Source organism: Muntiacus reevesi, chromosome 12 (genome assembly GCF_963930625.1).
Source record: "Muntiacus reevesi chromosome 12, mMunRee1.1, whole genome shotgun sequence".
Taxonomy (NCBI): domain Eukaryota; kingdom Metazoa; phylum Chordata; class Mammalia; order Artiodactyla; family Cervidae; genus Muntiacus; species Muntiacus reevesi.
Genome location: NC_089260.1, coordinates 45,009,901 through 45,034,760, shown reverse-complemented (window position 1 = coordinate 45,034,760; position 24,860 = coordinate 45,009,901). Strand labels below are relative to the sequence as shown.

The following is a 24,860-nucleotide window of genomic DNA, read 5'->3' as shown; positions in this document are numbered from 1 at the left end:
AGTGTTAAAATCTTTCTAAACTATATTACATTGTTTCATATCGTTGTTAAAGAGTGTTCTTTTGCAACATATTAATAGTAGTTTTAAAGGTTAGAGAGTTAAGATATTTTCAGTCAGTCAGTTCAGTCGCTCAGTCGTGTCTGACTCTTTGCGACCCCATGAATCGCAGCACGCCAGGCCCCCCTGTCCATCACCAGCTCCCAGAGTTTACTCAAACTCATGCCCACCGAGTCGGTGATGCCATCCAGCCATCTCATCCTCTGTCATCCCCTTCTCCTCCTACCCCCAATCCCTCCCAGCATCAGGGTCTTTTCCAATGAGTCAACTCTTCGCATGAGGTGGCCAAAGTATTGGAGTTTCAGCTTCAGCATCAGTCCTTCCAATGAACACCCAGGACTGATCTCATTTAGGATGGACTGGTTGGATCTCCTTGCAGTCCAAGGGACTCTCAAGAGTCTTCTCCAACACCACAGTTCAAAAGCATCAATTTTTCGGCGCTCAGCTTTCTTCACAGCCCAACTCTCACGTCCATACATGACCACTGGAAAAACCACAGCCTTGACCAGATGGACCTTTGTTGGCAAAGTAATATCTCTGCTTTTTAATATGCTATCTAGGTTGGTCATAACTTTCCTTCCAAGGAATAAGCGTCTTTTAATTTCATGGCTGCAATCACCATCTGCAGTGATTTTGGAGCCCAAAAAAACGAAGTCTGACACTGTTTCCACTGTCTCCCCATCTATTTCCCATGAGGTGACAGGACCAGATGCCATGATCTTAGTTTTCTGAATGTTAAGCTTTAAGCCAACTTTTTCACTCTCCTATTTCACTTTCATCAAGAGGCTTTTTAGTTCCTCTTCACTCTCTGCCATAAGGGTGATGTCATCTGCATATCTGAGGTTATTGATATTTCTCCCGGCAATCTTTTGATTCCAGCTTGTGCTTCTTCCAGCTCAGCGTTTCTCATGATGTACTCTGCATATAAGTTAGATAAGCAGGGTGACAATATACAGCCTTGACATACTCCTTTTCCTATTTGGAACCAGTCTGTTGTTCCATGTCCAGTTCTAACTGTTGCTTCCTGACCTGCACATAGGTTTCTCAAGAGGCAGGTCAGGTGGTCTGGTATTCCCATCTCTTTCAGAATTTTCCACAGTTTATTGTGATCCACACAGTCGAAGGCTTTGGCATGTCAATAAAGCAGAAATAGATGTTTTCCTGGAACTTTCTTGCTTTTTCGATGATCCAGTGGATATTGGCAATTTGAGCTCTGGTTCCTCGGCCTTTTCTAAAACCAGCTTGAACATCTGGAAGTTCACAGTTCACGTATTGCTGAAGCGTGGCTTGGAGATTTTGAGCATTACTTTACTAGTGTGTGAGATGAGTGCAATTGTGCGGTAGTTTGAGCATTCTTTTTCTTAGGGATTGGAATAAAAACTGACCTTTTCCAGTCCTGTGGCCACTGCTGAGTTTTCCAAATTTGCTGGCATATTGAGTGCAGCAGCACTTTCACAGTATCATCTTTCAGGATTTGAAATAGCTCCACTGGAATTCCATCACATCCACTAGCTTGTTCGTAGTGATGCTTTCTAAGGCCCACTTGACTTCACATTCCAGGATGTCTGGCTCTAGGTCAGTGATCACACCATTGTAATTATCTGGGTTGTGAAGATCTTTTTTGTATAGTTCTTCTGTGTATTCTTGCCACCTCTTCTTAATATCTTCTGCTTCTGTTAGTTCCATATCATTTCGGTCCTTTATCGAACCCATCTTTGCCTGAAATGTTCCCTTGATATCTCTAATTTTCTTGAAGAGATCTCTAGTCTTTCCCATTCTGTTGTTTTCCTCTATTTCTTTTCATTGATCGCTGAGGAAGGCTTTCTTCTCTCTCCTGGCTATTCATTGGAACTGTGCATTCAAATGGGAATGTCTTTCCTTTTCTCCTTTGTTTTTTGCTTCTCTTCTTTTCACAGCTATTTGTAATGCCTCTTCAGACAACCATTTTGCTTTTTTGCATTTCTTTTCCTTGGGGATGGTCTTGATCCCTGTCTCCTGTACAATGTCACGAACCTCCGTCCATAGTTCATCAGGCTCTCTATCAGATCTAGTCCCTTAAATCTATTTCTCACTTCCACTGTATATTACTAAATGTTCTACAAATGCTAATTTTAGGTCGCATCTTAAGTTATTAATATTTTATATGCATTTGTTAATCAACAGGATTCTTACTGTCATTTCTTTTTTATGAATATATCATACTTTATCCATTCTCCTGTTGCTACACATTTAAGGGCTTTTTCTCCAGTTTTATGCTATCTTCTCATTGTTCATTTCTTGATGTATTTCATATGTCTGTTTCTACCAGCTGGTCTTCCGTTTTCTAGATAAACTAAGGATGATTTTACTCCCATATTCATACTTTTAATAATAACTTTATTCAGATATTCACATATCATACAATTCAAATGGTACCAATTTGTACAATTCAGTGGTTTTCAGTACATTCATAGAATTGTATAATCAACACCACCATCACTTTTAGTACATTTTTATCACTCTGCAAAGAAACCCCATTAGCAACCTCTCTAAATTTCTCCGACCACAGCCCAGTCCCTGGCAACCACTAACCTTTCTATCTCTACCAATTTGCCTATTCTATACAATATGTGGCCTATTATTACTGGCTTCTTTCATCAAACATAATGTCTTCAAGGCTAATCCATTCTGTAGCATGTATCAGTACTTCATTTCTTTTTATTGCTAAATAATAGTATATAGTGTGAATACATCACATTTTATTTATCTTGCTGACAGACATTTGGATTGTTTTCACTTTATGACAATTATGAATAAGGTTGTTATGAGCATTCTCATGTTCATGTTTTCATAAATACAGAAAATCTACTGATCAGTTTTTGCTAATAGCAGAATAGAGATCACAACGACCCTGGGTTATCCAAAGAAGACAAAGTCAGGTCATCTGTAGGACCTGAAATGAGTACTCTACCCCTGAGCCTACAATTACCACCTTCCAATGTGGGTTTGATCCCTAGGTCAGGAAGATCCCCTGGTGATGGAAATGGCAACCCACTCTAGTATTCTTGCCTGGGAAATCCCACGGACAGAGGAGCCTGGTGGGCTGCGGTCGATGGGGCTTTGAAAGAGTTGGACATGACTTAGCAACTAAACAACAACACACAACAACCAGACTGCTTTCCTACTGCTCAGCCCTGCATATATAACCCATCACCTCTGCCACCAATGCTGTGCTCCCCTCATCATCTCACCTGGATTACGTCAATGGCTTAAACGTGGCTCAGCCTCCAGTGCTGTCCTCCAGCTCAAGTGCGCCAGACCAGAGTATTCGTTCCAGAATACAAATTTCCTCATTTAATTTTCCCGCATCAAACCCTTCAATAGCTCCCCAAGGCACTTTAGATGAAAGTAAAAATGCCTTCCTAAAGAAAAGACTCTCAGATGATCTGGCCTCAACAACCTCTGCGATCCTGACCTCTGACTATGTCTGTGGCATCTATAAGAAATTATTCTGGTTAATTACCCTTTCTCCCTCACTGGACCTTTATACAGCCTGCCCTCTCTGCCTGGAACTGCCCCCATGTCCCCATGGGTGCTTCCCTCAGTCACAGAACTGTTTATACTCCACCCTCTTAATAGCCATCATTTCTGTGATAATATAAACTCTGAATGAGAAAAATTTGTGATTTTTCTCATAGTCAGTGGTGTGGTGGTTTAGTCGCTAAGTTGTGTCTGATTCTTGAGGCCTCCTGGAATAGCCCACCAGACTTCTCTGCCATGGGATTTCCCAGGCCAAGAATACTGGAGTGGGTTGCCATGTCCTTCTCTAGGGGATCGAACCCGGGTCTCCTGTACTGCGGGCGGATACTTTACTGATGAGCTACCAAGGAAGCCCCTGTAGTTAGTGGATCTAGTCCACTGAATGGCACAGAGTGGATTCTCAACATGTATTTGCGGTTGTGATGAGAGAATGCTACTTACTGGCCTATTCAATAATTCTGATGAGTAGGTAGGACTTTTTGAGGCTTGGGCTTGAGAAAAGATGAGTGAAAAAACCCCACGAAACAACAGACCTTAATCTTGGCCTAGTCTCTCTCCAGCTGAAGCAAGTAACCCTCCACCATCAGGTCACGGGACGCTATCAGGAAAGAAACATTCTCTTTAAAGGGGAACGCCGGCTGTTTAAAATGATGAAGCCAGAGCTGCCGAGGGCCTTCTCTGCCATCACATAAGGTCCTAATTGAAAAAAGAAACCAACACAGAACGAAAGTGGAGACAAAGGAAAGAGAGAAGTTTCTGGATGACATCATATAAATCACCCATCCAGATGTGCCCAGAGCTGGTTGCGGCCTTGGACTTCCCAGATACGTGAGAAAATAAACTCCAGTATGGCTCATACTAGTCTGAGTGTCTTCTGGATGGCCCAAAGATTCCAGGGCTACACAGGAACCATCTACCTGTGCTAGTCTCTAGTTAGGCAGCAAAATAAATGACTATACTTATTTTTCATTGCTGGCGCCATTTTATACTATATAAACTAAACGTTAGTATACTTGAAAGCCTAGGCAAAGAATATGCCCTCCGCTTAGGGATACCCTAGTGGAAGGCAAGATTTCTAGTAACAGAGCTGGACTCCGACTGCTTCCTTTCGGGGGTGAAACAAAGCAAGAAGGTTCCCAGAGCCGGGCAAAAGCCTACGCCCCTGGAAACTGGGACACCTGAAGCTTTCAGGATGATGAAAGCCGGCACCAGAATGAGACCATCTGAGAGCAGACCACGATTCAGTAGGAACCCAGGTTACTGACTTTAAAGTCCTGGACGCTTTTTTTTTTTTTTTACTGACACAACTACATGTAAATCAAAATTCATTTGTTTTCCAGGGAATCAACTTGATGGAACTAAAGGATCAGGTTTGGTTATGTAGAATTCTTCCTCATTTCATGTAAGGTGTAGAAATACTGAATTTTATACGCAGTCCACCAACTACTTCCTATGGATGAATTAAGAAGGGCAGAACCAGTTCAGCAGACGTTCATGAACCCAAATTGGGTGTTCATCTGAGCTACATTTCTTTTCTTAAAAGATAGGGTGAAATATGGAAATTAAGACTTCCCTGTGTCCTCAGTGACTCATATGGACGACAGGAGAAAGAACAGTATGAAAAATTGAAAAGCTGGACTTGGGTGCAGACATCTGCCTATACACCCTTGGAGTGGACAGGAAACCAAGTTTCCGCTCTTCCTCACAGGAATTCATCCTGTCCTTTACCACCAGGCCCCTTTCTCCTAAAGAGCAGCTTTGCCTTACACCGTTGGTGACTTCCCACTGCATGCTAAATATCAAGGGTGAAGGCCAGTGTGGGCTGAGGAGGAGCAATGTCACACCAGCTATAGCTATCTGCTCGGGGAGCGGGGGTGGGGATGAGGGGTGCGTGCTATCAGTTAGCCCGACTGTGGATGCTCATGAGGAAAAGGCTCATGAAGCATCATAAGTCAGTCATTAAATTGTAGGGGGAAAAAATATATTCGGAACTCTAGCTGTGAAGATGATTCTCTAGTGACTAAAATCCCTCTGCCATTCAGGAAGCAGAAGTGGTTAGTAATGCAGAAAACGTGTGCGCTTCCAACAGACGAGGGGAAAAGGTAGGGGAACTGCAAGTGGTGGGAGAATATTCCCAGAAAAGACTCTAAACTAGAAAATTCATCGCCCCGCTGAATTTTCTTGAGAAGAAGCCACCAATGGAACAACACAGAACAGAATTAGAGGCCTCCCAGCAAAGGGAGACGATCCCCAGGGTCCTGATGATACCACATGGCAGGTGTATTCATAGCTACTCACAGTGTCTGTTTAGAAAAAGCATCAAGCTTCAGAATTCCAGGTTTTCACGTCTGCAAAATGGCAAGTATATAACAAAACCACCATCAGCCTGCTCCTGAGATGATAAATTTGGTTCATTGTTTATTATTCAAAGACCTCCTAAAATGTATGACCATAATGGCCTATTTTAGTAAATATGACAATCTAAAGATAATTTCCTCTTCTTCTGTGATTTAAGACCTTGTGCTCCTTAGCACTACCATTCTGAATACTGGATACCAATACAAAACAATGGAACTTCATAAGGGGTAGGAGATAACAAACATGGAAAGTCTCTGGGCCACCACAAATTCTTAAGTTTGTAAACGCATATGTTATTTTCTAACTTCTTTTTAGGAAACTCAAGACCAATGTACAGGAAAAATATTATTATTAATTTCAGCATCTCAGCACGGGGCTCATGTTAATCTCAGTTCAGGATACCCAAAGAGATGTATACAGATTGATTATAAAGGTTAAGAAAGATATCATGCACACATCTACTAATACAAAAGCACTTATCAAAAAAGGGGGCTGGATGGGCAAGAGAACCCTGCACTGGACGGCATCTGCACTACCCAGTAATTCCTATGAAATTAGGCAGGTCGCTGGATTTGTTTTTTCCCAACCATAAATCTCCCTTGTATAAATAACAAGATTCTTTCACAATCCGGGATGGCAGTGTCAGCTGGACAGTGCTGAGTCTGGTGTCATACTGAATCCAAGTGACAGGATCCGGTTCTGATGTACTGTGCCATTCAGAGTGACCGCAGGGCCCATTTCTCTAAAACGCTAATATGCTCACTTTGTGTGTATACACTGGGTGGGCTCACTTCATATTGGATTTTCATTTTCACCCCAGAAAGCCCCACTGGCATGGCAAGGCACTGAGAAAAGAAGTGGGGAAAGGCAGAGCTCACCCTCCAGCTCGCAGGCTCAGCTCCACACTGCTCCTCCTCTGGGGAATGCTTGCTGTGCCCCAATGCTAACTGTTACCTTACTAATTGAGATTATCCATGAAACTGAGAAAAGACTTCCAGAGATGCTCCAGGCAAGAGACAGAAAACGAGTGGGGGACTTACACTATGCCAGATATTAGAATCAGTGCTTTAGGGATACGCTACTTACTCTATGGCTTTCCCATCAGTGCAGTGGTAAAGAATCCGCTTGCCAATGCAGGAGATGCATGAGATGTAGATTCGATTCCTGGGCTGGGAAATGGTAACTCACTCCAGTATTCTTGCCTGCAGAATCCCATGAACAGAGGAGCCTGGTGGGCTACCGTCTATAGAGTCACAAAGAGTCGGACACAGAAAAGGCATGCAGCAGCACTTACACTGCACATTTCATTTCCTCCAAGCCCAAAGCATTTGTAACACCCAACTGATGTGCATTTTAAATGGTCATTCGTGGTTTTTGTTTTTTTAAGATTAACTGCAGGGTCACAATGGACTTCTCTGTGTAATCTTACAGATTCTGATGTATTGAGTCCAGGAAAAAGACACAGCATAGCCAAGGTCTCACAGCCACTGGCTGGGACCACTCTGATGAACTGCCCATTGGCTCCCATGCAAGTCTGTTTTAGTCCTGCCTTTTCTAATGTAAGACACACAGATCTGAGGACTGGGGCTTAACTTTTTATTTGCTATAGCCACTGGTAGAGCAATCAGTTAAAAACAAAAAAAGAAAAAAAAAGTACTAAAGTCTTTATGTAATCTACCTGGCAAATATTCTAAATTAAAGACAACACTGCTAAAACAGCAGTTTTGAATATGCCATAGCATAATACTTGTTTCATTTGGTGATATGTTGAGTGATTTTTTCCCCTCTTTCTCACAAGTTTACTCTCACAAATTTAGAAACATAAATGTTCACAAAGTACTCCTCTGGAATAAATGAGTGACAGAGAGCCCCTCCTTTTACAAAAATCACTCTCTCATCTCCTTAGTAGATGCCTACCAATAATGACAACAACTCTTGACAAAGGCAACGTACACTGGAAATGTGATAAGAAGATGAAATATTCAAATGATTATCTGTTGGAGTCTAAAGGTCACATGCTTAATCACTGTTCAAATCTCTTTTGGCACTTTTTATTACTCAGAAACTCAAGGATTCTGTGCTCCCAACTAACAATTTGTGCAAAGCCCTAGTTGGGAACAAATTTTAAGAATAAATGCCCTTCTCTTTCTTTCATTTCTTTCTTCTCCCCCTAGGAGGAGGCTTGACAGGGCATAAGCCAGAGGAAGTGAGGAAGTAATCACAATGAAAGTGAAAGAAAGTGAAGTCGCTCAGTCGTGTCCAACTCTTTGCGACCCCATGAACTGACTATAGCCTACCAGGCTCCTCTGTCCATGGGATTTTCCAGACAAGAAAACTGGAGTGGGTTGCCATTTCCTTCTCCAGGAGATCTTCCTGACCCAGGGATTGAACCGGGGTCTCCCGCGTTGTAGGCAGATGTTCTGTCTGCGCCACCAGACATTTTAGTAAAAATACTTGGTGGTTTTCAAGAGGGAGAAGTCCTAGGAAATTGACTTTTTAGGTGCTAACCCATCACTTTTTAAAAGGTTTCTAGCTCTCATCATATTTATTCTTCTTACAAGGCTAGAAAGGAAAAAATACAAAGGGGAGGAACCTGAACTCTCTAGACCACTCTCGCCTATCTCTACTTTGTTACCCAATGCCTGGTGGATCATTTGTGGTTACCTTGTGAGTTTCATTTCTTAAGTGATTGTACATACATATGGATGTGTGTGTGTATGTGCACGCACTATTAAAGGTGATTTCAACTGATTACTGGGCTCCTACTCAGGAAAGAAGGCTTGCCTCTACCCTGTGGCAGTGTAAGTTAAGACTTTTAAGGCTTGAAACAGATAGGAAACATCAGGAGGGAAAAAAGAGAGTAAGGGTAGAGTCTCTGGTCTGGACAATAGGTACAGCTCAACTGGGAACTGCTGTTGAGATGCTGATCTGAAATTTTCAGAAATGTAACTCAAACTAGACTAGGAACAGGAATCAGAGAAATGAGGAATAGAAGCCGACCATGAGGAGAGGGAAGAAAAGGAGGAAGAGCAAAGCTAATTTTTTTAAAAAGCAATGTTCTAACTGCACTATGTGAATAAGCTCAATATAACAAAACCACACAGTAGAAAAAGAAGATATGCCTTAGGGAGGTAGGGAGATGGAATTTGAACAGGAAGAATAGATTAGACTCAAGTTGATATTAACAATAAACAGCACTCCCTGAAAAGATATATGCACCCCAATGTTCACTGCAGCACTGTCTAGAATAGCCAAGACATGGAAGCAACCTAAATGTCCATCAACAGAGGAATGGATAAAGAAGAAGATGTGGTACATATATACTATGGAATATTACTCAGCCATTAATAAGAATGAAATAATGCCATTTGCAGCAATATGGATGTACCTCAATCAGTTCAGTTCAGTCGCTCAGTCGTGTCTGACTCTTTGTGACCCTATGAACCGCAGCATGCCAGGCCTCCCTGTCCATCACCAACTCCCGGAGTCCACCCAAACCCATGTCCATTGAGTCGGTGATGCCATCCAGTCATTTCATCCTCTGTCATCCCCTTCTCCTCCCGCCTTCAATCTTCTCCAGCATCAGGGTCTTTCCAATGAGTCAGTTCTTCGCATCAGGTGGCCAAAGTATTGGAGTTTCAGCTTCAGCATCAGTCCTTCCAATGAATATTCAGGACTGATTTCCTCTAGGATAGACTGGTTGGATCTCCTTGCAATCCAAGGGACTCTCAAGAGTCTTCTCCAACACCATTGTTCAAAAGCATCAATTCTTTGGCGCTCAGCTTTCTTTACAGTCCAACTCTCACATCCATACATGACTACTGGAAAAACCATAGCTTTGACTAGATGGACCTTTGTTGACAACGTAATGTCTCTGCTTTTTAATATGCTGTCTAGGTTGGTCAAAACTTTCCTTCAAAGGAGTAAGCGCCTTTTAGTTTCATGGCTGCAATCACCATCTGCAGTGATTTTGGAGCCGCCAAAAATAAAGTCAGCCACTGTTTCCCCATCTATTTGGCATGAAGTGATGGGACCGAATGCCATGATCTTAGTTTTCTGAATGTTGAGCTTTAAGCCAACTTTTTCACTCTCCTATTTCACTTTGATTAAGAGGCTCTTCAGTTCTTCTTCACTTTCTGCCTTAAGGGTGGAGTCATCTGTGTATCTGAGGTTATTGATATTTCTCCCGGCAATCTTGATTCCAGTTTGTGCTTCTTCCAGACCAGCATTTCTCATGATGTACTCTGTATATAAGTTAAATAAGCAGGGTGACAATATACAGCCTTGACATACTCCTTTTCCTATTTGGAACCAGTCTGTTGTTCAGTTCTGTCCAGTTCTAACTGTTGCTTCCTGATCTGCACATAGGTTTCTCAAGAGGCAGGTCAGGTGGTCTGGTATTCCCATCTCTTTCAGAATTTTCCACAGTTTATTGTGATCCACACAGTCGAAGGCTTTGGCATGTCAATAAAGCAGAAATAGATGTTTTTCTGAAACTCTCTTGCTTTTTCGATGATCCAGCGGTTGTTGGCAATTTGATCTCTGGTTCCTCTGCCTTTTCTAAAACCGGCTAGAACATCTGGAAGTTCACAGTTCACGTATTGCTGAAGCGTGGCTTGGAGAATTTTGAGCATTACTTTACTAGCGTGTGAGATGAGTGCAATTGTGCGGTAGTTTGAGCATTCTTTGGGATTGCCTTTCTTTGGGAGTAGAATGAAAACTGACCTTTTCCAGTCCTGTGGCCACTGCTGAGTTTTGCCAATTACCTAGAGAGTATCATACTGAGTGAAGTAAGTCAGACAAGGAGAAGGAGAAATATATGACATCCCTTATATGTGAAATCTAAAAAGAAATTATACAAATGAACTTACTTATAAAACAGAAAGAGACTCACAGACTTAGACAACAAACTTATGCTTGCCAGGGGAAGGGACAGTTAGGGACTTTGCAATGGTCATGTACTCACTGCTATATTTCAAGTGGATAACCAACAAAGACCTATTATATAGCACATGGAACTCTGCTCAATGTCGTGTGCCAGCCTGGATGGGAAGGGGGTTTGGGGGAGAATGGATACCTGAATATGTATGGCTGAGTCCCTTCACTGTTCACAAGTAACTACCACAACACTGTTAACTGGCTATTTCCCAATACAAAATGTTTTTGATGGTAAAAAAAAATAATAAAAATTTAAAAAGAAAAAAAGAATAAAGCGTCCTCAAGGTAGGCTTTACTTCAATAACCCTGCATCTTTTCTCTATGTCCAAGGCACTTGCAACTGACTATTTTTAAAAAGTATATAATATCCTTATATTAAAGCAGTAACCATTAACCATTTCTTAAAACCTCTTCAACATGAGGTATTATACTTCAATTAGAGAATCTATCAGATATAATATATTAACCTCTAATAAGTAAACTAAAATCTAAGAATTTACTCAGAGCTCCGTATAAACCCACATATTACGGCTTCTTCCTGATCAACAAGAGCAGGAAAATTGATAAACTAGTTGGACTGGGCATGGAGTGCAGTAGTCACCATTAAAAGCCTGCACTCTCAGGACACTTTCAGCTCAGATGTAACTAGCAGTTGTTTTTCTGTCTTTGTGGCAATTGAGTCCCATCCATAAAAGACACCCTGTGTTTCTCTTTCATTTCTAGCTACTCCCATTGTAATGATCTAGGAAACACAGCAGAGTTGTAGATGTCACAGCAAGATAGCCACAAGGTCAAGAGTGTGCAGGGGGACTGCCACGGGGCCCAGTGTCCCTCACCTTCCCACACTGTGCACCTGCTACAATACCTCATTCTATATGTGTGGTTACATTGTTTTGTAATCCCATTTATGTAACTTAACATTTGTTCTCCATTTCTCTTCTTACATAAAAGATGTGGGTGGGACAAAGGCCATACATTTTGCTTCTTAAATCTAAACGTTCCTATTTTACTCTGGGCACAATAACTGCTCCAAAATGAAAACAGAGTAACTTGGAAAATCCCGCCAGTTGGCCAGGGAATGAGAAACAAACCAGAGATTCACCTGATCAAGAAGTTCCATTTGCATCACTAAAGGAGGCGACACGATCCGTCTAAGAGGACAGAGTTGAGGAATATATAGTCCCAGCTTCATATTCTAGAGCAGCCTGCCCTCTTAAATGACACTGATTAAACTCCATGAGTCTCAGAAATTTCCACGATAAAATGTGGATAATTTCTCTCATCCACGCTGAGGGGAGTACAGATTTGATGGAATAATGTATAACTTAAGGACTAGCAGAATGTAGGTATGTAAGAAAAGTTTCTTTCTTAAAACTCCTTTATATTCTGATTTATAAAAATATTTCTACACTTCATTTTTTAAAGATGTGGTCAAGCCATTATTGGAGGGCATATAAAACAAAAAATGTTAAGAGACAACAAACAACCATGAGTTACAATAAATAAGAAAGAAATCTGAGAGGTAGATTTCACTAGTGCTTTAAGAAATAGTATGAATTATTAAAATATTAAAGCCTATGTCACGGTATTAATTGAATTATTCTGTATTTGCTTAAAAAACAGCTTTGCAAGAAAAAGGAAACTCAGCTGTGAATAAAGTCAATTTGAGGTGGTAGATAATTAAAACCTCTTTCGTATTTACGGTGAATACTCTGAATTACATCACGACAACTCATAAGCGCCTAAAAACATTCTGCACTGATCCTACAGAGAAGCTGTGTGAAAATACTGGAGGAAGTCTGACAGGAAGCGGAGGCTAACTATTAAACATTTTGCAAAATGTAAGTGCCACATCTGTTCATTTAAATCATGTATATCTAAAATATAATATAGTCAACATGAACAAGAAACTGTACTTTACCCCAAATTAAGCTTTCTGTCACGTAATTGAAAGAACTCTCTAGTCACTCTAAGAAATATAACTTTTTCTAAATAACAACTGAAATTTGGTTTTGAATGGAACATTTTCTGCTCTTGGTGTGAAAAGGTCCTAGGATTTCTTATTATGGGAAGTCTAGGATATGCCTTTTTAAGATTCTTTTAGAAAACCTATTTTTAAAGAGAGGAACTGAAAAAGAAAGTGAGGTAGTCCTTTTTCCATCCATCAGAACAAAACAGCCCAGGTTAATAAAACATCTAAATCTAAACCCCATTGAATGAATTATCTGTGTAACCTCATTTGAAGCCAAAGAACAGCTTAACATAATTTTTGTGACCTGCATTTCCCTTTATTAATTAATGTCAGATAATCATTTCTGATACAGTATACAATTTAGCAACTCCGTGGGCTCATAGAACCTAACTGGGAGAGGGGCACGGCCAATAAAATGCTAAGCCTTGTCACATTTTCCCCTAAACTTAGAAGGTTAGCTTCAAACTTTATTTATTTTGAAATTATTATCTTTTTTGTGTGTCTGGATGGGCTGTTTATTTGTTCTTTATTTTTTAAGAGAACAAACTTTCATAGGCAAAACACTACCAACGACAGACTGGAGTCCCAATTCTGCATCTAACTAGCTAGCTAGTCTAGGTGCACATCACTGGCTAAGTCACTGGGCTGCTCAGCGCCTCCTTCCCCCGTCTCTAGAGAGAGATTGTAACAGCAGCTGTTTCCTAGGCTTCATCTGAGGGTTATGTGGATCATTACAGGAAGACCTTACAAAACACTACCTGGCACATGATGAGAACAATATGTATGCTAGGAATTACAAACGATCTTTCACTTCCAACAACTTTCTATTACATTTGCACTAGGATTTAAAGAGGATCTGTGTTGATAATACCTGGTTCCACATTTATGTCTCTGTGCTGAAATCACCTTGTGGAATGGCCTGTAACTGTGACATTTCATCAAATATAAGTAAACTATACATTTAATTACACAGATGCCTTAACACTTAAGTCTTCATGTGTGTTCATGTCCTACTTTCTACCTGTTTGGGGTCACCTCATAATTATCAATCTTTGGTAATATGAGTTAGTGAGTAAGTGAAAGTCACTCAGTCATCTTGGATTCTTTGCGACCCTATGAACTACAGGCTCCTCTGTCCAAGGAATTCTCCAGGCAAGAATACTGGAGTCGGTTGCCATTCCCTTCTCCAGGGGACCTCCCCAACACAGGGATCAAACCCAGATCTCCCGAATTGCAGGCAGATTCTTTACCATCTGAGCCACCAGGGAAATCCCTTGGTAATATAGTAATGCTCTTTTAAATAAAATGAATTTATTTATCTAGTGACTCACTAACACAGAAAAGTTACATGCACTTATATGGCAGCAGTGATGTCAAAAATGTTCTATGAACAAAATAATGAAAAAAAGCAAAACACCAACACGTTGCTCTATATAATGAAAAAAATTCTAATGAAGTAGGATGCTTCCAACTCAATTTCCTTCACATTCTTGATCCACATCTTTCGAGTACTTCTGACGAAATTCATTTTGTAGTATCTGATGGGATCAGTTAATCAAGTTTCCTTTTCTGAGATAAGAATCATTTTCCTCAACTAATATAGAAGGTAGCACAAAATGTCTTTGCAATTGTTACAAGATTCAATTAAAAGCAGGTGAGTTGAAAGACACCAAGTTCTGTTTCACTACAGACATTACGGCTCATTTGAAAGCTTTGAAAATCAAAAGTGGTTCAATCTCAAATTCAATCAGAGAGAATTTAGACATGATCAGAACATACTTCAACTCCTGACACAAAGAATTATCCAGAGTTGACACTCATACAAAACACGTAAAGGTCAAGAACCACATCTTGCCAAAAATAATAGTAAATGTTTGTTTTTCCTTTTCTCTCTACCCCTCAAGGTAACCTACATTTATCTCTACTTCAAAACACTGTGAAAACTTTAACTCATGAAACCTCATTGTAGCATATAAACAAATGATCAGGTATGCTATTTTCATAATTAGACTTGAAATTTAGTATGAAACAGGATCCTTTAATCAACAGAGACCTCAGTAAAAGTAAAGACAAAAACACTGAAGGAGAAGTACCATAATAGCCAAAGACATAAAATTTGTGGAAATAAATACATAATAAGCAAATGCCTCTCATTTTCTAGGGTCAAGGATGGTCAATAAGTAGGTAAGCGTATAGCTCCTGGTGTGGCATGCCTGGACCCCTCAGGGCCAGAGAACAGCCACCAGGGCAGAATATCCGTGGGGATTATGGCCAATGCTGCAGACATCATTTGGCTGTGGCATTGAACAGTTTTGATGATAGTCACTGTGGTGTCAAAGAAGAAAAGTTTTGTCTTAAAATCAAAAGATGGGAAATAGATAAAGTGAGGACACATTATGGTTTAGAGCAATATGAACTGGAATTTAGGATATGTTAAAATCACAATATATTTATGTATTTAAAAGATAACAGCAGTATGTTACAAAAACTAAAATTTAATATTTTCTCTTTAATGAAAAAGTTTGAGATGGATCTTGACTTATAAATATATCAGTGAACAAGTTCAAAGAAATAATAACTTACCTGTTAGACAATAAAGATTTTATAAAACTTTGGGAATATTCTGATGGAGTAACAACAATAAACATCTAACTTCTGCATTAGGAGAAAATTTTAATGTTTCAAAGCATTTAGCGTCAAAGAAAATCTAAAATCAAGATTCCACTGGGTTCATGCACAAAATCTACTATTGTATATAAGTAAAACTCATAAAACCAACTTAATTTGTCTAACAGATGTTTAATTCAAGTCAAAGGAAATTTCCATTTCCATTCCATTTAAATATAATAGCATCAGTAACCACCATACAGTTTTCAAACTTTATCTTATAACCTAGCAAATAGTTTATTTTCTGGACTGTAATAAAACTGCCATATAAAAGGAAGAATTAGAAATCTAGATCAAACAGCCTCTTTAGTGACAAAGAACTCAAAGAAACTGCAAGATAAACTGTTTCCTCCAGCCTTGGTTTTCTCTATTCTAACTTAAGCCACCAATTCAATAATTACAACACAGTTGTTTCTTCAAAGGTATTCTTTCATAGTTTAGGTGAAGAAGTCAAAGTCTTGGTATTCATATAAGCACGGGAAAGTCTTTTACAAGCTCACCCATTCATCTGTCTGATGAAACTTACCCCAGCTCATCACACCCATGCTTTTTAGTCCTTTCTCTTCTCAAGGAGGTACAATAAAACTGGGCTCCAATGCCGTGATACTGACAGCTAACAGACTACTCATCATTTAGGTGAAGACCACAAAATTTCAAATGTATGATTTCTGCTCATGTTAGAATTTAACTGGCACCAAAAAGGCAAAAATTGTCGTTAAAGAAAGCAAAGCCCTCAAATGATCAATTCTAAATCAATTCAGTAATTTTGAATACTTCCAAAAGCAGTAAAGGCAAATAAGTCTACAGACTATGGCACAACAATCTCTCAACCTTGCCTGGAGACACATACTTAAGAGATCCTCCGAAACTGGACTACATACATCTATAGTATATGGTTAAATTCTTATTTAGCCATTATTAAATGCTACATATTTCTTCCTTCCCCTTGGCTCTTTTTGGATGGGAAGGCAGAACCGTAGCTGTGACTAGAACAAAACAATATATTTCCATTGACTGAAGAAACCCATGATTCATTCATGAAGTAGCACACAAGCCTCTGACCAACCAGATGTGCAAAACTGCGTTAAAATCACAAGTTTCAAAATTCACCGTTAATGTCTCAGGTTATGGCCACTTTTCCTGAGTCTCAAGCTAGCAATGGAAGTCTCAACAGAAACCTCTATTTCCCAACAGCAAAGAAACACAGGAAAAAAGAAAGGGAGGGAGGGATGGAGGGAAGGAGGATGGAAGGCAAGCTCTATGTAATCATTATGGATATGGATAACTATATAAATAAATGTTTAATTTATCCCTTACATTCAGATGCTATGAACAGTGGAAAACAACATGCATGATTTGTGCCTCAAAAATAAACTATGAGGTGTTTAATGGAAGCAGCCTGATTTTATTTGCTATTTTCTCTTTAAGGAAATTCTGGCAAGGTCAGCTGACTCAAATGCAACACCTGTCCAGAAAATAACATACATCTGTGACTTCTTCCAAAATGAAAGTGAATGGCATAGCTAAAATTCCTTGTGTGTGTGTGTGTGTGTTCAGTTGCTAAGTTATGTCTGACTCTTCGTGACCCCATGGACTGTAGTCCACCAGGCTCCTCTGTCCACAGAATTTTCCAGGCAAGAATACTGGAGTGGGTTGCCATTTCCTTCTTCAGAGGATCTTCCTGACTCAGGGACCGAACCCGTCTCTTGTGTCTCCTGCATTGTCAGGCAGATTCTTTACCCTAGTAACTGACCCACATCAAATGCCATGCACTTGTTACTATGGTGGCACAAATGTGCAATTCTGCTTATTGCAGACTTTCTCCCTAAAGCTAACAACTCTACTATTCAGGTTAAGTAGAACATACAAGTTTGAATTGAAATCTAAAGGCTAGTAACAAAAAAGGCAAGAGAATATAAGTTTTATTAATACAAACGATCTGCAACCAGTTCTCTCTACTCTCAGGCATACATACACCTATGCTACAGATCTCTACTTCTTTCTCAGAAGATTCTAGCTCCAGTGCTACTTCTTCTAAGACATGCTAACTCAAAAGATCAACACAAGGTATAGGCTGGAAATACTTTTGCATTAGCCATCTAATCCCACAAGGCTGACAGTAGCTTTTCAGAGGAACCTGAAGTGTCATGTTATGCATGCTAAGTTGCTTCAGTTGTATCTGACTCTGCGATCCTATGGACTGTCGCCCATCAGGCTCCTCTGTCCATTAGATGCTCCAGACAAGAATACTGGAGTGGGTGGTTATGCCCCTTTCCAGGGGACCTTCCCGACCCAGGGATCAATAACACCTCCTGCACTGGCAAGCAGGTTCTTTACCACTAGCGCCACCTGGGAAGCCCTAGACTGGCAGTACTTTTAATTTTAATTATGTTCAAAGAATATAAATTTTAATTATTTTCAAAGAATATCAAAGAATTTTCAAAGAAGTCACGCTTAGAATTTATCAATTAAAAAAAACACATTGTTCTCCCAGTGAAATCTCTCTACACTGAAATTCAACTTACAGCCCAAGAAACATCCTGATAAATTTTATAAGAAGTCATGTTTTAAAATTGCTGCAACTCTAAATTTTGCTATTTTAGCATTTGAATGAACCATAAAAACCAGATTCTGCCCTATTTCTGGTAAATCTTTCAACAATGCACTGAGCTGACATCACGTTGCTCGTCTGGACCCCTGCTCTACACGCAGACAGCCTGGACTCTCCCAGTGTCTCAACTTCATCAAGCATGACACACCTACCTCCCGGAATGTGCACCTTCAGGGGAGCACATTTTGCAAGCGCTGCTGCCCCCGTGTAAACAGGACATTCGCTTATGAGGGACAGCTTTTGCTGTTGTTGCTGTTGCCTTGATCTCTACCATAGATTAAGACTTTGAGCAGAAGCAGACATATAATTCAGAAATCGAGGCTCAGTTTTCTTCTTTAAGAGAAAGATCAGAGAGCCAATTCAATGGGGAAAGAACCTGCAAGGAAATATGGAGTTAAATATGCAGCAGTGCTCCTTCTCCAGTTTAACACGTTGGGGTAGGTATTCTTTATATTTCCCATTGCACTTGGCATAGACTAACAGGAAATAAATAATTAATATTCTGAAAGAGGAGAGAGTGAGAAGTAAGGAGGGATGGCCTGAAGGTGAAGGGAAGGAGGGAAGGGAGAAAGGAAAGTTAATGGTGCTGAACGAATGTAGTTTCATGGGGAAAAACTAAACCAAGCTGTTGACATGAATGTGTGCATAAAAAGGGAAGAAAAAGGAAGAGGAAAAATGCTTTAAAAACTTGCATGTCACACAAATAGTTTCCAACTGTGGCTTTGTGTCAGTAACACCCACTGGAAGATAATTTCAACTTACCAGTAAGCCTGTTTTTTCCTGGGTCCATTCTATGTACAAGGAGCAGAGGGTTCTACCCATGGGGGTGGGGGTGGGCTCTGGATTCCAGTTTGAATAGCTAAATGGCTGAGGGCATTTTATCAACTGTCAAAATATTTATTTTTCCAAATCACAGTGCCTATACTGCTGACATCTGAAGGAAATACCACCAAAATAGCAATACAATTAAATGCTGGCAGATTTTTGCCTAAAGCATTTAAGTATTAATATACTACATTTCTGTTTAGAATAATACTGGTTTTCTCAGATGTGTAGTCAAATCAAGCTGCCTGTCTTCATGGGAATTTACACAACTCTCAGTTAAATCCAACACCTAATCACAAATCTTTTCATGTCTATGAACAAAGAAGGAATTCAAAGTTCAAGAAATACTCATTTCAAATGCATTTTCAACCAGTGGGGACATAATTTCTTTTACGTCTTGATACACTTAATATACTGTTTGGTGTTTAGCACTGAGTATACAACATACCACAAGAGGTATATCATGCTTCACTGTACTTTGGAGAACTCTCTCTCCATGCTGGTAATGAAGAGTTGAGATCTAACCTAGCATGCATGAACAGCCTTCAGCCACCCATTCCATTCTGTCCCCACCCTAGATATCTCTATTGTAGAGAAAATAAACTTATAAATAAATCCACAATATATATGACTCCACAGTGAGCCCAGGTCTCCATAGCAAAGGGAATATTACACTTCAAGGCTACACTGTCAAAACAGATTTATCTAATGCTCCTGTTTTGACTATCAATTCTGAGAAATTTTTATTGGCCAACCTTAAAAATGCTTAAAATGTGAGATTACAATGGCAACACTCACGAAGCTATAGATTAGGAAGCACAGTCCAGCAGCTAAAAAAATTCTTTTTAAATTCAAACTACAGAATTCTCTTCCACTATACTCAAACCTGGAATTTGCATTTACACTCAGAGACAGAATCCTTTACGAAAGTGTGAAGAAGTATACTTAATCATGTTTTCAAATCAAAAATTTAATATACATTCACGTACAGTATCTTACAGGGCTTCTCTGGTGGCTCGGTGGTAAGGAACCGCCAGCCAGGGCAGGAAACGCAGGTCCTATCCCTGCATCGGGCAGATCCCCTGGAGGAGGGCATGGCAATTCACTCCAGTATTTCTCTCCTGGAGAATCACACGGACAGAGAGAGGAGCCTGGCAGGCTACAGTCCATGGGGTCACAAAAGAATCCGACATGACAGAGCGACTAAACAATATATTACATATTTGAGACTCAAAATATTTCTGTATTATATATCCTACTCAACCTTGAAAAGAAACTAAATAAGGAAAGCTGAAGATCTTTTCAGACCAACTCTGCTTTATCTCAAAGTTATGTCACTTCATTTCTTAAATGATTAAAATAAATCTCCATAGAAACATAAATTATGACACCATCCAAGATAAGGGTTCTAAGTAATTCTATAGTCACAATATTTCACACAACCTGTTCTCTGTAAAAGTGATTTATCCAACAAATCACAGATGCCACTCGTAACATAGTATTTCTAATATTGCAAGGAATAAAGAATTGATTCATAGGACACCATATTTTTTTAAAAACAACAACAACAAAATGAATCCAAATGGCTTTTTCCCATGCACCTGCCCCCCAAAACTGAGTATGAAATTAAAGTGCCAGAGTGGGACTTTAAATTGTTTAGGGCATCATTAAATTTCAAATGAGTCGTCATGTTATTCAGTTTGAAATAAAGGTTAAAAGATCTACTAATGAAATATAAGCAAAATATTCCAAAATATTTGATTTTAAAATTAATTTTAAGTCCTCAAATATGAATTCTATGTTCCTATATTACATTTATTGCCACAAATATGCTTGCATTTAAGGCTACTTAGGCAGAAAATGGAGCTCAGGGGTTAAGATCAAAGTCTTTGGAGTGGCAAACTGCCACTTGCTTGATATGACCTTGAAAAAGTCACTTAACCTCTCTCTTCAATTTCCTTATCTGTTATTCTGAAGATAATGAAAAGCACTTACATAATGCCTGGCACACAGTGAGGGAGCTATAAGTAATAACTGCTGATATTTAGTATTATCAAAGGAATCTCTGCAAGTTGCACTTGCAAATTAGATGTAAATAAGAAATGGTTGTGTAATTCCCAAAATTTAACTTAAAAAAAAAAAAAAAAAAGGCCTAGAGGTTAGACTTACTTCTTTCTATAAATGAAAAACCATGATGGCAGAAGGAGAGACCAGTACCTAAAGAGGGTCAAACAGATCAAAAAACAATGCACACCAAAAATGAAAGGTAACAAGCCAAGAGTGGTGGCTAACACCCTGGGGCACTTCAGGAACAACCGCCAAGCGCACCAGGTAGCCTGGGCGCCAGCTTACGCACGCAGCTGCCTTCATCAGTGAGCTCACATCAACACAGACGGCAGAGGAACGGCCCGAAACTGCCCTCAGTCTACAGAGAGCAGAGCTTAAGTAAATTACATTTTGTATGCACTGACAGGTAGTGGGAAAAGTTTAACTTGTTTGGTTTTCAGAGATCAAAACTGGACAGCTAAGGTCCAATAAACTTTGTTCTCCATAAAGGTATCATAAAACATGTCCATCATGGTAGCGTGATGGAGTAAGGAGGTGATAAGCTCCCACACTTGCGTCAGATTTATCCATCACTTAATCCTAAGAATGTACTAGGGTGGTGACAAAATACAGAACTGGAAGCATCATCCTCTGACTTCTACCCTGACTAATCATACTTGAGTAACACAGGTAATTTCCCTGAGCATTTAAGAGCTCTATACTTAAAAAGTATGTAATAGAAATTAATTTCATATTTAGAAAAAAGTATAAAGAACTATTTCTAGTTTGTATTTACAGATGCAGAGTTCAATGACTCTGAATATAAATCAATTCTTAATATCCATTACCCAATAATTACTGTAACAAACATTTATTCAGTCTTTCCTATTCAATGAGCACTATTCTAAGGGCTACAGATACTGTTTTTAACAAGACAAAAGTGGCCCCAATGTTCATGGAGCTTATATTCTAGTATGAGAGACTAAAAATAAAAATATATCACATGATCATAAACATTATGATAAAAATAAATCAGAGTTGTGTGATAAGGAGTGATTGAGAAGCTATTTCAGACTGGTTGGACTAGAAGAGCCTGCTCATTAAATCCACCTGTATAAGACTGAAATTTGCTGCCAAAATCTATAGCAACCATTCTTTTATTTACGTGTAAAAATAAACATACACATTTTGCCAGGCTATGAAATTATAATTTACCTCATCCAACGGGTAAATGTAAGCTCTTCCCAAATACACATAACAAACAGCTATGGTCCTTTTACCTTCAAATATCATTTCCAACACATGGATACTGAATCTTCATAATAAAATAAATGTAGACAAATGCACAACATTTTAAAATTCACATTCATTTTATTTATATACTATATTGCTCAATTGTAAATAATTTTAAATGTTTGATTATATTTAAAAATCAAAATATACCAACAGGAAAGCTTACTCACCTGTGGCTGTACACAGTGCAGAAGATCTATAAATGTGTAGCCAAATCCAAGAGAAATCTGCAATAAAAAGAAATGGACAAACATGAACAAAAAATGCAGAATCCCATCAGACTCATTAGATTTGGTATGATTTTCTATAACCAATATAAGTAATACTCATTAGTAACATCTCTCTACTCAATAACTCACTGATACCATGTAAATCAAGAAGCAGACTTGCTCCATAACTTTTATTTGTACACGTTAATAAGACACAAGGCCACATTTCAGGGTGAATTATGAGGTGTCTACCCATCAAGTTTCGAGTTCTCGACACAAAACATATTACATTTTCTGGTAACTGCTTGTCTCATCACTAGCACTTTACAAATAAAAGCAGAGGAAGCCAGAGCTACCCATTTTTACACGGCACTCCTAGGCTAATGACCACCCCACAGTAACACAGCGTGGAAGAGATGTTTGCCAAATGAATGAATGAATGATTTAAGTAAATGATTAATTAAGCTAGCATACTGAGCTTACTTTGTTGTGATTTACAGTTTGCCTCTATGGGAGAGAATGGCTTGAAATTACTGAAATAAAAATCTGTCAAAACTGCTTAAACAAAGACATTCAAAAGTGAATAACTTAAAAAAAAAAGTCTAGAGTATATTGATGCAATAGGGAATTCCCTGGAGGGTCAGTGGTTAGGACTTGGCTCTCACTGTCAAGGGCCCTAGGTTTGATTCCCTGGTCGGGAACTAAGATCTTGCATGCTGCATAGCAGAGCCAAAACAAATTTTAAAATAACCATAAAAATGATGCTATCTATGGCAATTGGCAGAAGTAAGAATGGATAAGAAAGTAAGAATTGAACATTTTCAGTAATGAGGGCAAGAGCTCCCCAAGTTTCTTCTGGGTCTGTACCTTTGAGAAGAAAGAACTTAGCAATGAAGGACCATGCACTTCCTCTGACCCACACAAGGGTCACTTACACTGCACCTAAGAAGTTTCCTTCCAAGATGCACGGCCCAGAAAACGAACACGGCAAATATGTGCCTATGAGATTTTTCCCCCCATTTATTTTTATTAGTTGGAGGCTAATTACTTTACAATATTGTAGTAGTTTTTGCCATACATTGACATGAATCAGCCATAGATTTACATGTGTTCCCCATCCGGATTCCCCCTCCCACCTCCCTCCCCATCCCATCCCTCTGGGTCTTCCCAGTGCACAAGCCCTGAGCACTTATCTCATGCATCCAGCCTGGGTTGGTGATCTGTTTCATCCTTGATAGTATACTTGTTTCAATGCTGTTCTCTCTGAACATCCCACCCTCACCTTCTCCCACAGAGTCTAAAAGTCTGTTCTGTACACCTGTGTCTCTTTTTCTGTCTTGCATACAGGGTTATCATTACCATCTTTTAAAATTCCATATATATGCGTTAGTATACTGTATTGGTCTTTATCTTTCTGGCTTAGTTCACTCTGTATAATGGGCTCCAGTTTCATCCATCTCATTAGAACTGATTCAAATGAATTCTTTTTAATGGCTGAGTAATATTCCATGGTGTATATGTACCACAGCTTCCTTATCCATTCGTCTGCTGATGGGCATCTAGGTTGCTTCCATGTCCTGGCTATTATAAACAGTGCTGCGATGAACATTGGGGTGCACGTGTCTCTTTCAGATCTGGTTTCCTCAGTCTGTATGCCCAGGAGTGGGATTGCTGGGTCATATGGGCCTATGAGATTTTATGTGTATTAATGTTTACCACTCTTGTGTACATTACAGATCTAAGGAAAACTGCACGACTGCTACTAAACGACTGCTAGCAGTATGTTTTCGTCTTTACTGGATTTAATCAGCTTCAAGGACTGTTTTTACAAACTGAGCTACTGTACTTTTTTCCCTTCAGGTGACACCAATCTGTAATAATTCATACTCTGAATCATTATCAGGGTTGAGTATTAACTTTCTTCTGAGCCCTTTGTTCTTTAGAATAAATAGAACCTAACAGTAAAAAAACACTAATGTTAATTTAATACTCAAACTACCAATTTAATACTCAAACTGCCATTGTTCTAGGGCACTAGAAGCATCTGATTTCATAACCTGAGAGGTCTAAAGGGGAAAGAAATGGGGAAAATGCACTTTCATTTTTACCAGGACCTGCTTAGGTTGGACGCCATCATATATAAAGAAATGCAGCTAAGGAATCAGGCAGAGATGATTCATGAAAAACAAAAGGAAGTCTATATGCAAATAAGAAGTTTTCATAGTAAATAAAATGAATAGATTCTCCTCAAGTGGTAGTCCATGAGCAGTGTGCAATAAACTATTACATAATAGGGGTCATCAATTCTTTACAGTGCTCCTGGGGTAAATATACTCATTATGCTGACCTACTTAAGCCCATTCTA

The 24,860-nt window shown here is 39.3% G+C and overlaps 1 protein-coding gene across 2 annotated transcripts in view; it reads right to left on the bottom strand.

Annotated features, from left to right (window-relative positions):
- The window catches only part of NCOA2 (nuclear receptor coactivator 2), a 280,040-nt gene that overhangs the window by 153,736 nt on the left and 101,444 nt on the right, over window positions 1–24,860 (bottom strand). For both annotated transcript variants that reach the window (XM_065903337.1, XM_065903338.1), the window contains exon 2: window positions 22,457–22,513. The gene's annotated coding sequence lies outside the window, so the exon portion shown is untranslated. The remainder of the gene's footprint in view (window positions 1–22,456; window positions 22,514–24,860) is intronic.